The sequence below is a fragment of the Pinus tabuliformis genome, chromosome X, assembly GCF_031772625.1.
Source record: "Pinus tabuliformis cultivar Carrire ecotype Pingquan chromosome X, CPIR1, whole genome shotgun sequence".
NCBI lineage: Eukaryota > Viridiplantae > Streptophyta > Pinopsida > Pinales > Pinaceae > Pinus > Pinus tabuliformis.
Genome location: NC_142308.1, coordinates 1260543367 through 1260553601, shown reverse-complemented (window position 1 = coordinate 1260553601; position 10235 = coordinate 1260543367). Strand labels below are relative to the sequence as shown.

Below are 10235 nucleotides of genomic sequence, written 5' to 3'. Positions count from 1 at the left end.
CTGGATGCAAAAAAAGGCACTAAATCAGACGCAAAAGATGGTGTAAAACTAGATGGAAATTACGACACAAAACTAGAAGCAAATAATGGCACAAAACAGGTAGCAAAAAATGATGTAAGAATATGGCACAAAACTAGAAGCAATATCTGTTGTAAAGCCAAATGCAAATCTTGGTGAAAAATATGATGCAAAATTTGTTGAAAAAAAGATACAAAATTGGGTGCAAAAAAGGATGCTTTAGAAATTGTACAATAGAGACAGATTTAGTGCCACACTGCTCATCTCAATTGAGAAGAAAATGCTAGCTTACAAATGACTACAATTCGAGGCTCGTTTTTGGTTTTTAACAGGAGTATCGTTTCAACAAGGTATGCAGTCCCTCCATTGATGATATCTGAACAAAATAGCAAAGAATCGAAAAAGTTTTTTCTCTGTAAATCTCTTTATCCACTGGAATTGGGACTGCATGTCTATTTGTTTTAATAACAAGATTTTTCTCCGTCTAAAAACCATATTTTATGAGCTCTCTTTCTGCCAGCATGTGTGGTTTTGGATGTCAAATGCCTGTATTGTTTCTCGGCCTTGTTTAGGTTTTGGTTGTAGAATTGGGAAATGGTGGTGTAAATGTAAAAGTTGCTACTGTTGCTGCTTAGTATTTTAATTAGCATTTTTAGAGAGTTTTTTCGCTGTCTGCACTCACAGGGAAGTCCTTTTGGCCTCTGTAGTTTCTCGAAGTCATAAATGTTTAAATTTTTTGAATCCTATTCCCATTCTGGCTTTTTTCCTTATCTTTTTGTCTGGATACTAAGATCAAACTCATTGTGAACATGGCCTTTCTGTCTGGTTTTTCCGATAACGGAAAAAATATTCGGTGATTTCTTTCCTGTTTTATGGCGTGTGGGTGGATGCATGTTGACCGTAAAGGGACAGCTGGCTGGATGAATGTTATGAAGCCTATTTCCCCACCACCGATATCTCCCATTAACGTCAGCAGGTTCACATTCCCTTCCTTTTTCTGACTCCACACATTTTTTCCCAAGGTTATGTCAGCAAGAAAGTACTTTAGTAGTCGTTCTTATCCTTTTCTAGCCGATATTTCATGATGTTTTCCTAGATTTTGTCAGCATTCTTCTAACGGGAAATATTTCACCTCACTCGAACATTCCCCTCATAATATGGGATGTGTCCTTTTCTCTTTTTATCCCTGCAACCAACATCTGACTGCACTTGATCCCACACATTTGGATCTTTTACATCATCTGTCAGGGTTGCTGACGCCTTGGTTTCCTTTCTCGGCCCTGATGGAAATATTGTATGATGTGTCTGCCTCATCCACGCTGGTACGTGCAACCATTGAAGCGGAAACGCTCCACAGTGGATCATGTATCCCGGGTGATTAGTAGACTACGCTAGCTGAATTAATTATTTCCCCATCAACCATTCTGGCACGTGATTATCAGGGTGGCGAATATGAATTACCACGACGTAAACACAAGCAGCGTCCTATAAAGACCATCCCGCCCCCTGCCATCAACCTCGACAGTGTGACCCTTACTGATAGAATTTCCAGCCTTCAGAAACGTGCTCTAGTTGGACGCTGGTATTTCCCCAATATGGACGACCCCCAGATGAGGAATTGGCTTGGATCCAAATGGAAATATTTACTAGGATATATTCCTACGATTGTCAGACTTATGAAAAATTGGTATAGCTTCCACTTTCTGAGTATGGAGGACCTTGAGACAATTCGAACTTTACCATGGGTTCATGGTAAGAGCTTCCTGGCTCTTCATCACTGGTATATTGGATATAATCCTCTGCATAACACCCCTTCCAATAAAATCATATGGATTAAGTTACCTGGCCTCCCAATTGAATTATGGACAAAGGAGACATTAATAGATATTGGGAATGCTATCAGGAAATTTGTCTATGTGGACCCGAAATGCCTTGGGGCAAAGGATAAAAGAGTGGCCTGGATCCTCATTGAAAAGGAATACCGTGGTGGTTTTCCTGAACATATAGACCTTCACTGGGGTGATATCAATTTGCAGCAGAGGTTGGATTTTTGGGGGGTCCCTTTCCATTGTTCGACCTGTCACAGAACTGGTCATATTAAAGAGCATTTCCCTTTTCGTCCGGGTGGTTGGCTACATGGAAGGAAGTTTTAGGATAAATCTAATACAAATTTTTCAGGCAAAAAACAGTTGGAGGTTGAAAGTTTAAGAAAGGAATCTGTTCGGAAGTCAGCTTTCCTTCAAAATACTCTTCCCCTCAGTCGTCTCCTACTCAAAATTCAAGAGGAATTTCTCCGATTATTGCTCCCTCTACATCCTATTTTCCCAGAAAATCAGGATCACCACCGGTGAGGGATCCTGCTCATCCCATCTCTCCTCCCCCTTCTGAACCTTTTCCTTGTCAGGAAGTCCCTCCCCCTTTACCTATTCCACACCCTCTCTACAATGCCCCGTCTTCATCTCACATCACTTATGTTCCCTCCCCCTCACCCTCCCCAGTCAGAGCATCTCACCTATCAAAAGGAAAAGAACCTTGCCTCACTGTTACCCCCCCAAATTCCCCCATCTCCTCACCTTCAAACTCTGTGGGAAGTGACCTGGATTTTCTCCTCAGAAAAAAGTCTCTTGATCTACAACCCCTCACCATTCATAAACCTTTCTTGCCTGTTTCCCCTCACATTAGCCCAACCTCGGCTGGAAACATCACCGTCAGAAGGAAGCAAAATAGGGGAAGCAGACACTTCCATAGAAAGAAAGAATTGCCCTCTAAACTCAAGTATGGATCGTTTCCTCATAGACATTCCCATAACTGATCTCTCTTCCCATGGGCCTCTTAGAGCAAGATAGCCTATTGACCTTTCTTCATGACCCGAATAATGTCCATGAATATCAGGGGTTTGGGGGCGGACCCAAAATTTTTAGCCCTTAAGGACTTGTTCCTTACATCTCACTCCAATATATTTCTCATCCAGGAGACAATGCATGGACGATCTGAAACTGTTTCTTATTTCAGGAGAATGTTCCCATCTTGGCACATTGTAGCCATATAGTCTAATGGCCTATCAGGAGAGCTTGTTGTTTTATGGGATCCTACATGGGTATCGGCTAAAGCTTTCAGATGTTTTGCTGGTATCTTGCTACTAGCAAATTTTCATGGCATTCCCGGTCCCATCCATATTCTAAATGTTTATGCACCTTATAAGGACCGTTTCTCTTTCTAGAATTGTTTTCTTTCATCTGAAATTATGGAGATAGACTCATTGCTGATAGCTGGAGATTTAAATTGTACCCTGAGTGGTGATGAAGTTTGGGGAAGGGGTAGGAAGGCCGACCCATTGGCTGGACTTATTCAAGATGTCATTCTCCATCATAATTTTGTTGATGTTTGTCCTCCTAAAATAGCCCCAACATGGGATAATGGAAGATCTGGCCCCTCTTATCTAGCCAAAAGACTTGATCATTTTTTGCTTCATGACAAGTTACTGGAACGTCTGGGCTCTTCAGCTTCGGATATTGTCAATTGTTTTATCTCTGATCATAGGCCAATCACTCTGCAGTGGAAAAATCATGGTATCCGGAAGGGCCTTCCTTTCAAATTCAATAGAATCTGGTTGGATGACCCTGAGTTTAATGACCTCGTTCAGAGTTCATGGATCCGTTGCTCTCCTCTAGATTGCTCATCTCCTTCTCAGAATCTTCTTGATAATCTAGCTTCCCTCAGGAACATAGTTAAATCCTGGCAAATCAACAAGCTAAAATCTAATAGGAAAGCTCTAGAAGATATTCAGAAGGAACTGGACAGGATTGCTTCTAGAATGTCTGACAATTGTCTTCCTTTAAAGTTATGCTATCGTATAAAGAAGCTCGAATTCAAGAAACACAGTCTACTTTCCATAGAAGAAGCCTCATGGAGATTAAAAAGTCGAGCCATATGGTTAAAGGAAGGTGACAAAAATACTAAAATTTTTCATAGATATGCTAACAAGAGGCATGACATTAATACTATATGGGAGATAAAGGATGAGGAAGGTAACATTTTACATTCTCAGGAAGATATTTCAAAGGCGGCTGTAAGTTATTTCCAAAATTCCTACAAAAGAAATGAGAACTGCATGGCTGAAGACATTTTCTGGGGTATTGATCCTTTTCCTACCATGTTCGATGAGGAACAAAATGATTATCTCTTTCAGCCTGTCTCAGAGGATGAACTTTTATCTGTAATGAAATCCTTTAAGAAAGATAAATGTCCAGGCCCAGATGGATGGACTATAGAATTTTTCATCCACTTTTTTGATCTAGTTAAGATGGACATTCTAAGTATGGTTGAAGAATCAAGAATGTCAGGAAAAATTCACCAGTACATATCATCAACTTACATTGCCCTCATTCCAAAAAAGAAAAATGCCACCTCCTTCTTGGATTTCAGACCAATTTCTTTGTGCAATGCAATTTATAAAATTATCTCAAAGATCATTGCTGGCAGAATCCGAGGTACCCTGTCCAAATTCATTTCACAGGAACAACATGGTTTCCTTCAAGACAGGAACATCCATGATGTAGTTGCAAACACTCAGGAAAGTTTGCACTCTTTACATACAAAAAAGCTTGATGCTGCAATTTTACAAATTGATCTCAAGAAGGCCTATGACTATCTTGATTGGGGTTTTTTAAGATGTTTACTCTCCAAAATCGGCCTTAATCACTCTTGTTCAAATTGGATCATGGCTTGTGTTGAAAATGTTAATTTTGCTATCCTTATCAATGGATATCCTTCTTTTTTCTTCCCTGCTGCTAGAGGTTTGAGACAAGGATGCTCCCTCTCCCCACTTCTTTTCATCCTGGCAATGGATTCCCTAAGTTTGCATATTAAAAGAGTTGTCTCCGAGGAGCATTGCCATCCTATGATGATCAGTAAAAGAAATTACATTTCTCACAGCCTATTTGTGGATGATATTCTGATTTTCGGAATGCTTTGTCGTCTCACTTGGATATGTATTTATAACATCCTGAAGAATTTTGAAAAAGCTACTGGCCTTCAAATAAATGAAAGTAAATCCATCTTCTATCATGGGGAATGTGATAAGGAAATCATTGATTACTTGGTAGATTTGTATAACATAAAAGCAAGGGTCATAAAGGACGGCATGAAATACCTCGGATATCACCTTAAACCCTCTTGCTATACTAGAGCAGACTGGCAATGGATCTCTAACCATTACTTCAAAAGGATATCAGGCTGGGAAAATAAGTGTTTGTCCATGGCAAGAAGAGAGGTTTTAGCACAATCTGTGCTAGCACAACTGACTGTGTATTGGGCCCACCTGTTTTATAGGTTAGTATTATAAAATTGCTGAATAGACTGACAACAAATTTCATCTGGGGTGGATGCAAAGAAAAAAGAAAATTTCATCTGACAAAACTTTCAAATATTACTCTTCCTAAGGATCTAGGAGGTTGGGGGATCATGGATCTTCGTAAATTTGGGATGGCCTTGTTATGTAAATCTCTATGGAGGAGTATATTCGAAGATGGCTTATGGAGTAGATCCATAAGAAGAAAGTACATGGGCAATAAAGATTTCTCTTTCTGGTACAGGAAAGGTACTATAGGATCCTCACATGGCTCTGCTATTTGGCAGAGTTTTCGTAAAATCAAGTCTTTTTTCTTTCAAAATCTCTCTTGGAGCTTACAGAATGGAAATAGTGTGTATATTGACTTTGATCCCATTTCTGGAGCAGGGAAAGATCTCATTATACCACCTCAAATTAAAAATTCCTTCCATCGTTCGAGGATTTTTGTTTGGAGTCAGGTCATCGCAGGCTGGCAGGGACCTTCTCCCATATGGAAAGAAGCCAAAGAGTTGGGCCTACAAGGAAATTTGGCTCTCCAATGGAACAAGACTATGATGATCATGAAGAATATCGGTTTTTGCGGCACCGAAACATGTGACTTCCTCACCCGGAGGGGAAAAGGGGAAAGGAAAACATAAATGTTGAGGAATTCTATTTATTCTTAACCAAAAGCCAACTTTCTCTCTCAGATCGTCTATTTCCTTATCCGTTATGGAAAACAGGTGTCCCCAACAAAATTATTATTTTCTCTTGGCTTGTCTACCATAATAAAAACCTCACATGGGAAAATCTACAAAAGAGACATTAGACAGGACCGGGTTTATGCTCAATCTGTAAAGCTGACGGGGAAAATAATTATCATATGTTCCTTAACTGCAGCATCACCCTTCAGGTATGGAGGAACCTATCGTCTTACTTTGGCTTCAGTTTTATATTACATTCTTCTCTTAAAGAGTCACTTGAATGGTGGAGTGCACAGAAAACATCCTGGAGATCCATTCCACAAATTGTTTTTTGGACAATCTGGAAGTGGAGAAACAAGTATCTGTTTCAAAACAAACAGGAAGATTTTCAGCTAGTTTTCTACAAGATCATCTCTCTCTATAACTCTCTTTCACCTCAGATCATACAATATAAAAACAAAATCAGGAAACAAAAAATTTCTCAATTGAAATTCCCTAGGGCTTTTTTCGATGGGGCAGCGCAAAACGGGATATGTGCCTATGGTATTTTCATTTCTATGAATGAACATCAGAATTTTTCCATTCACTGGAATGGTGGAAAAGGCACAAATAACAAAGCTGAAGCAATGGCACTTTCAGGTCTCCTATATCTCAGTACTTTCCTAAACATCCCGGCTCTTCATATCTATGGAGATTCTAAAATCATAATTGATCATGTCATTGGCAAACTTTCCATAAAAAATCAAATGCTAACAGGATGGATGAACATAATCGATTTTTTCTAGAAAGGAAAAAATGATTATTCTATTCAACATGTGGACAGATCACAAAATGTACAAGCAGACAGTTTGTCAAAGAAAGGGCTACTAATACAACTGGGTAAATGGAAAATGGACATTCTTCTAGGTAATATTACTTACCAGATAGAGGATTTTTCCCTCCCTGGAACATAATCTGTATTCGTTTCTTTCTCTCCCTATTTTTTGTTTTTCATTTTTGTTTCTGGCCACTGGGTCTCTCACAATGTCCTTTGCAAAGCAAGTTTTTCATCTTTTGCAGGTGATGTTCCTATATTAATAGGGATTTATCTCACTTTTGCCTAACTTTTTGGTTTGTATATTGATTTCATACATATATCCTATGTTTTATCACATATCTTTGTTTTCCCTCCTTGTACTGTTTATAGGAGGTAATGTTTTATGGTGGCTTTTTATATACTTGTTAAGTCTATGTTTTTGTTTCTGGTATATCTCCACCAGAATATACGTAAATTTTGCACCTCATCAAATATTAATACAAAATCATGTTTTTTTGTACTGAAAAAGAAAATAAAAATAAAAAATAAAATAAAATAAAATAAATATTTGATATTCAAAGATTTAAAGATTTTTTAAAAATTGTTTTCAATGATGATATAGAAATTATAAGTAAAATTAGATATCAAGATTAATATAAATGAAGGTTTTTTCATGTAACTCATTAGAATGAAAAGTCATCCTTATAATTATTGGTCATTGAAATAAATTTGATTTCAATATTGTCTAAATGGTCTAAAGAACCTAAAACCATCTATTTCCTTAACAAAATTTTTAAAAACAAAAAATTAGAATTTTTTACCAATCTTATAACAAATACATAATTGAAAATAATACCAATAATTTATGGTATTCAATGCTAAACAATATTTTATAAAAAATATGTTAAAATTTAAAAAATGAGCCAAAAATATTGTAAAATTCATCATTCCAATTTAGAATCTTTTACCAATCTTATAACAAATACATAATTGAAATAATTTATGATATTCAATACTAAACAATATTTTATAAAAAATATATTAAAATTTTAAAAAATGAACCAAAAAATATTTAAAAAGTCGCTATTCCGATCTATAAATTAATGTGCACAAAATCCTTAAAAAAAGACTAAGATAATATTTGAAATACAAAATTTTAAATAATCAACCATTAATATATACAATAATATCCCATATTTTTATATTTATTTTTTTATTAAAATAATATTTTTTTTAATATAAAATTAAAAATCAACTAATGAACATTGTTTTGACTTTAATGAGTTGCAGGTTCGAAACTCATGAATCGTTCTCTGCCACCAATGACTCATCGCCTGCACGAGGATGAAGAAGATGTAGAATTGTTTGGTATTTCCAAATTCCTAGATTTTTTAAAAATTGTTTTCAATGAACGTTTTCAATCTCCAGACGCTGGGCGAAAATGAGGTGAGGAATATGGAGAATGATTTGCTATAAATATTACCGATTTGAAATAAATCTAACAAATTTCAGCCACGCTTAAACACAAGTCACTCAGCGAATTGGGTTATTGCATGAGAATATTAACATACATATCCATGCATCACCATGATTTCTCCGGCAGCGGTCACGGCTTGACTCCACAGAAACCAGCATGGTTTCTCCAGCCGCGTTCACGGCTCGACGGCAGCTCCATCATTGCAACTTTATTTATATGACTGCACTGCTTGGACTTCAACCCTTCATTCAATACCTCCACGTACATTCATTCAATGCCCCAGTCCCCGTCCAACATTTCAAATTAGTAAGTGCCGCCCAAAATTTTGAATTCAAATTGGGTAGTCCCGCCGGAATTTTTTTATGAAATGAATAGTGCCGCTCTGTTTCCATTTTTTCGAGCCAGAAGATGCTGCGCTTATCCCTAAGAAAAATGTGTCAGAGGCAGGGATTTCCTTACCCTTCAACCATGGATGCTTGGATTCGACCCCTTTCGGCTCCAATCAAGCGGAACAGTTTATGTGCCAAAATTCCAGGGCTTCCTCTGGAACTTTGGAATGTCGAGGCCATTAAAAAGATTGCAAATCAGATATGATGCTTTTATTATTGGGATGACGACTGTTTCGGCCATCTGGATAAACAACTAGCTTGGTTTTTGGTGGAAGTTGATGTTGGGAGAGGTCTTCTGCCCGAACTGAAGATCAAATGGAGCAGTTTTAACATTTAATGACTTGTTTTTAAGAGTTGCTATTCATTCTTTCCCTCATTTCAATTCCTTTCCATGGTTCATTAAGTAACCTCACTGCTGCACAAATTCCCTTCTCTGATAACTTACTCATGCAACGGTGCAATCCATAGAATATTGCAGATTTCATTGTTGCTCCTAGGAAAGGATTCGCTCTGCAAAATCTCTTTATGTAAGCAGCGTTAGGTTTCATTAATTATGGGTAATTGTCTGCCATCTCGTGGATTCGGAAACCTCTCTGCACATTTCATGGGCCGTGAGGAATTTATAATGGTGACAAGATCTGACGGAAAGATAATGGAATTCACGGCTCCCCTTGTCATCAGAGATCACATGTCGGCGTACCCACAGCATTCGGTTGTGCATTCTGAGGATGCAAAATGCCGCTCTCTTTCACCGGACAAGAAGTTGGTTCTCGGGCAGCTTTATCGGCTGCTACTTATTCCTAATTTGTCTTTTCATTCCATTGACGGCGTTTTATCAGGGTCGAATGCCCGATTCGGGCGCATAATTACCAGTGAAGGGCCTAAGAGTACTTGCCCGCCTTCTTCATTCACGCGTGCGCAGAATAGCAGCGGTATTATTAGGGTTCAGATGGTAATCTCGAAACAAGAACTGTAAGCTTTGCTTTCAGATCCGTGTATGAAGGAAAAACCATTGTTGCTTCGGCTTCAGTGTAAAGAAGATTATGTGGTCACAAGAAAATGTAGCAACAATGGATGGAGACCATCGTTAGAGAGCATTCCAGAGGTGAATTAATTAAGGCCACATATTCTTGTCATCGTGAAGTTGGAATAGTAGAATATTTGTTACGAATTGGGATGTCAAATGTCCGGCTGAATTTTCATTTTGCGTGGTACAGGAGCTCAATTCATATGCTATTGTGAATAAACACTCAATGTTTGTTTTTTTTTTTTTTTTTTTCTCGCTTTTGACAGCCTTTAGGGTTTTTTTCAATAAACTCGTTCGTTAAAATTAGTTACTCGGGGCTCGACAACTTTCAAAAGTATAGCCATTACATGGGTAAATTTTTCAAAACTATAATTAAGTTTTAATAATAATAGCGGAAAAAGGGGAATTATATGTTATGTTTTTAAGCATTTTTATTTATTTATATTTTTTAATCAATTCTATTATTAAGAGAATAGATTTAAGTTATTTTATTTC

The 10235-nt window shown here is 37.5% G+C and overlaps 1 pseudogene; it reads left to right on the top strand.

The window, feature by feature from the left end:
- Nucleotides 1-9266: 9266 nt before the first annotated feature.
- Nucleotides 9267-9827, top strand: LOC149144570 (uncharacterized; annotated as a pseudogene).
- Nucleotides 9828-10235: the final 408 nt, after the last annotated feature.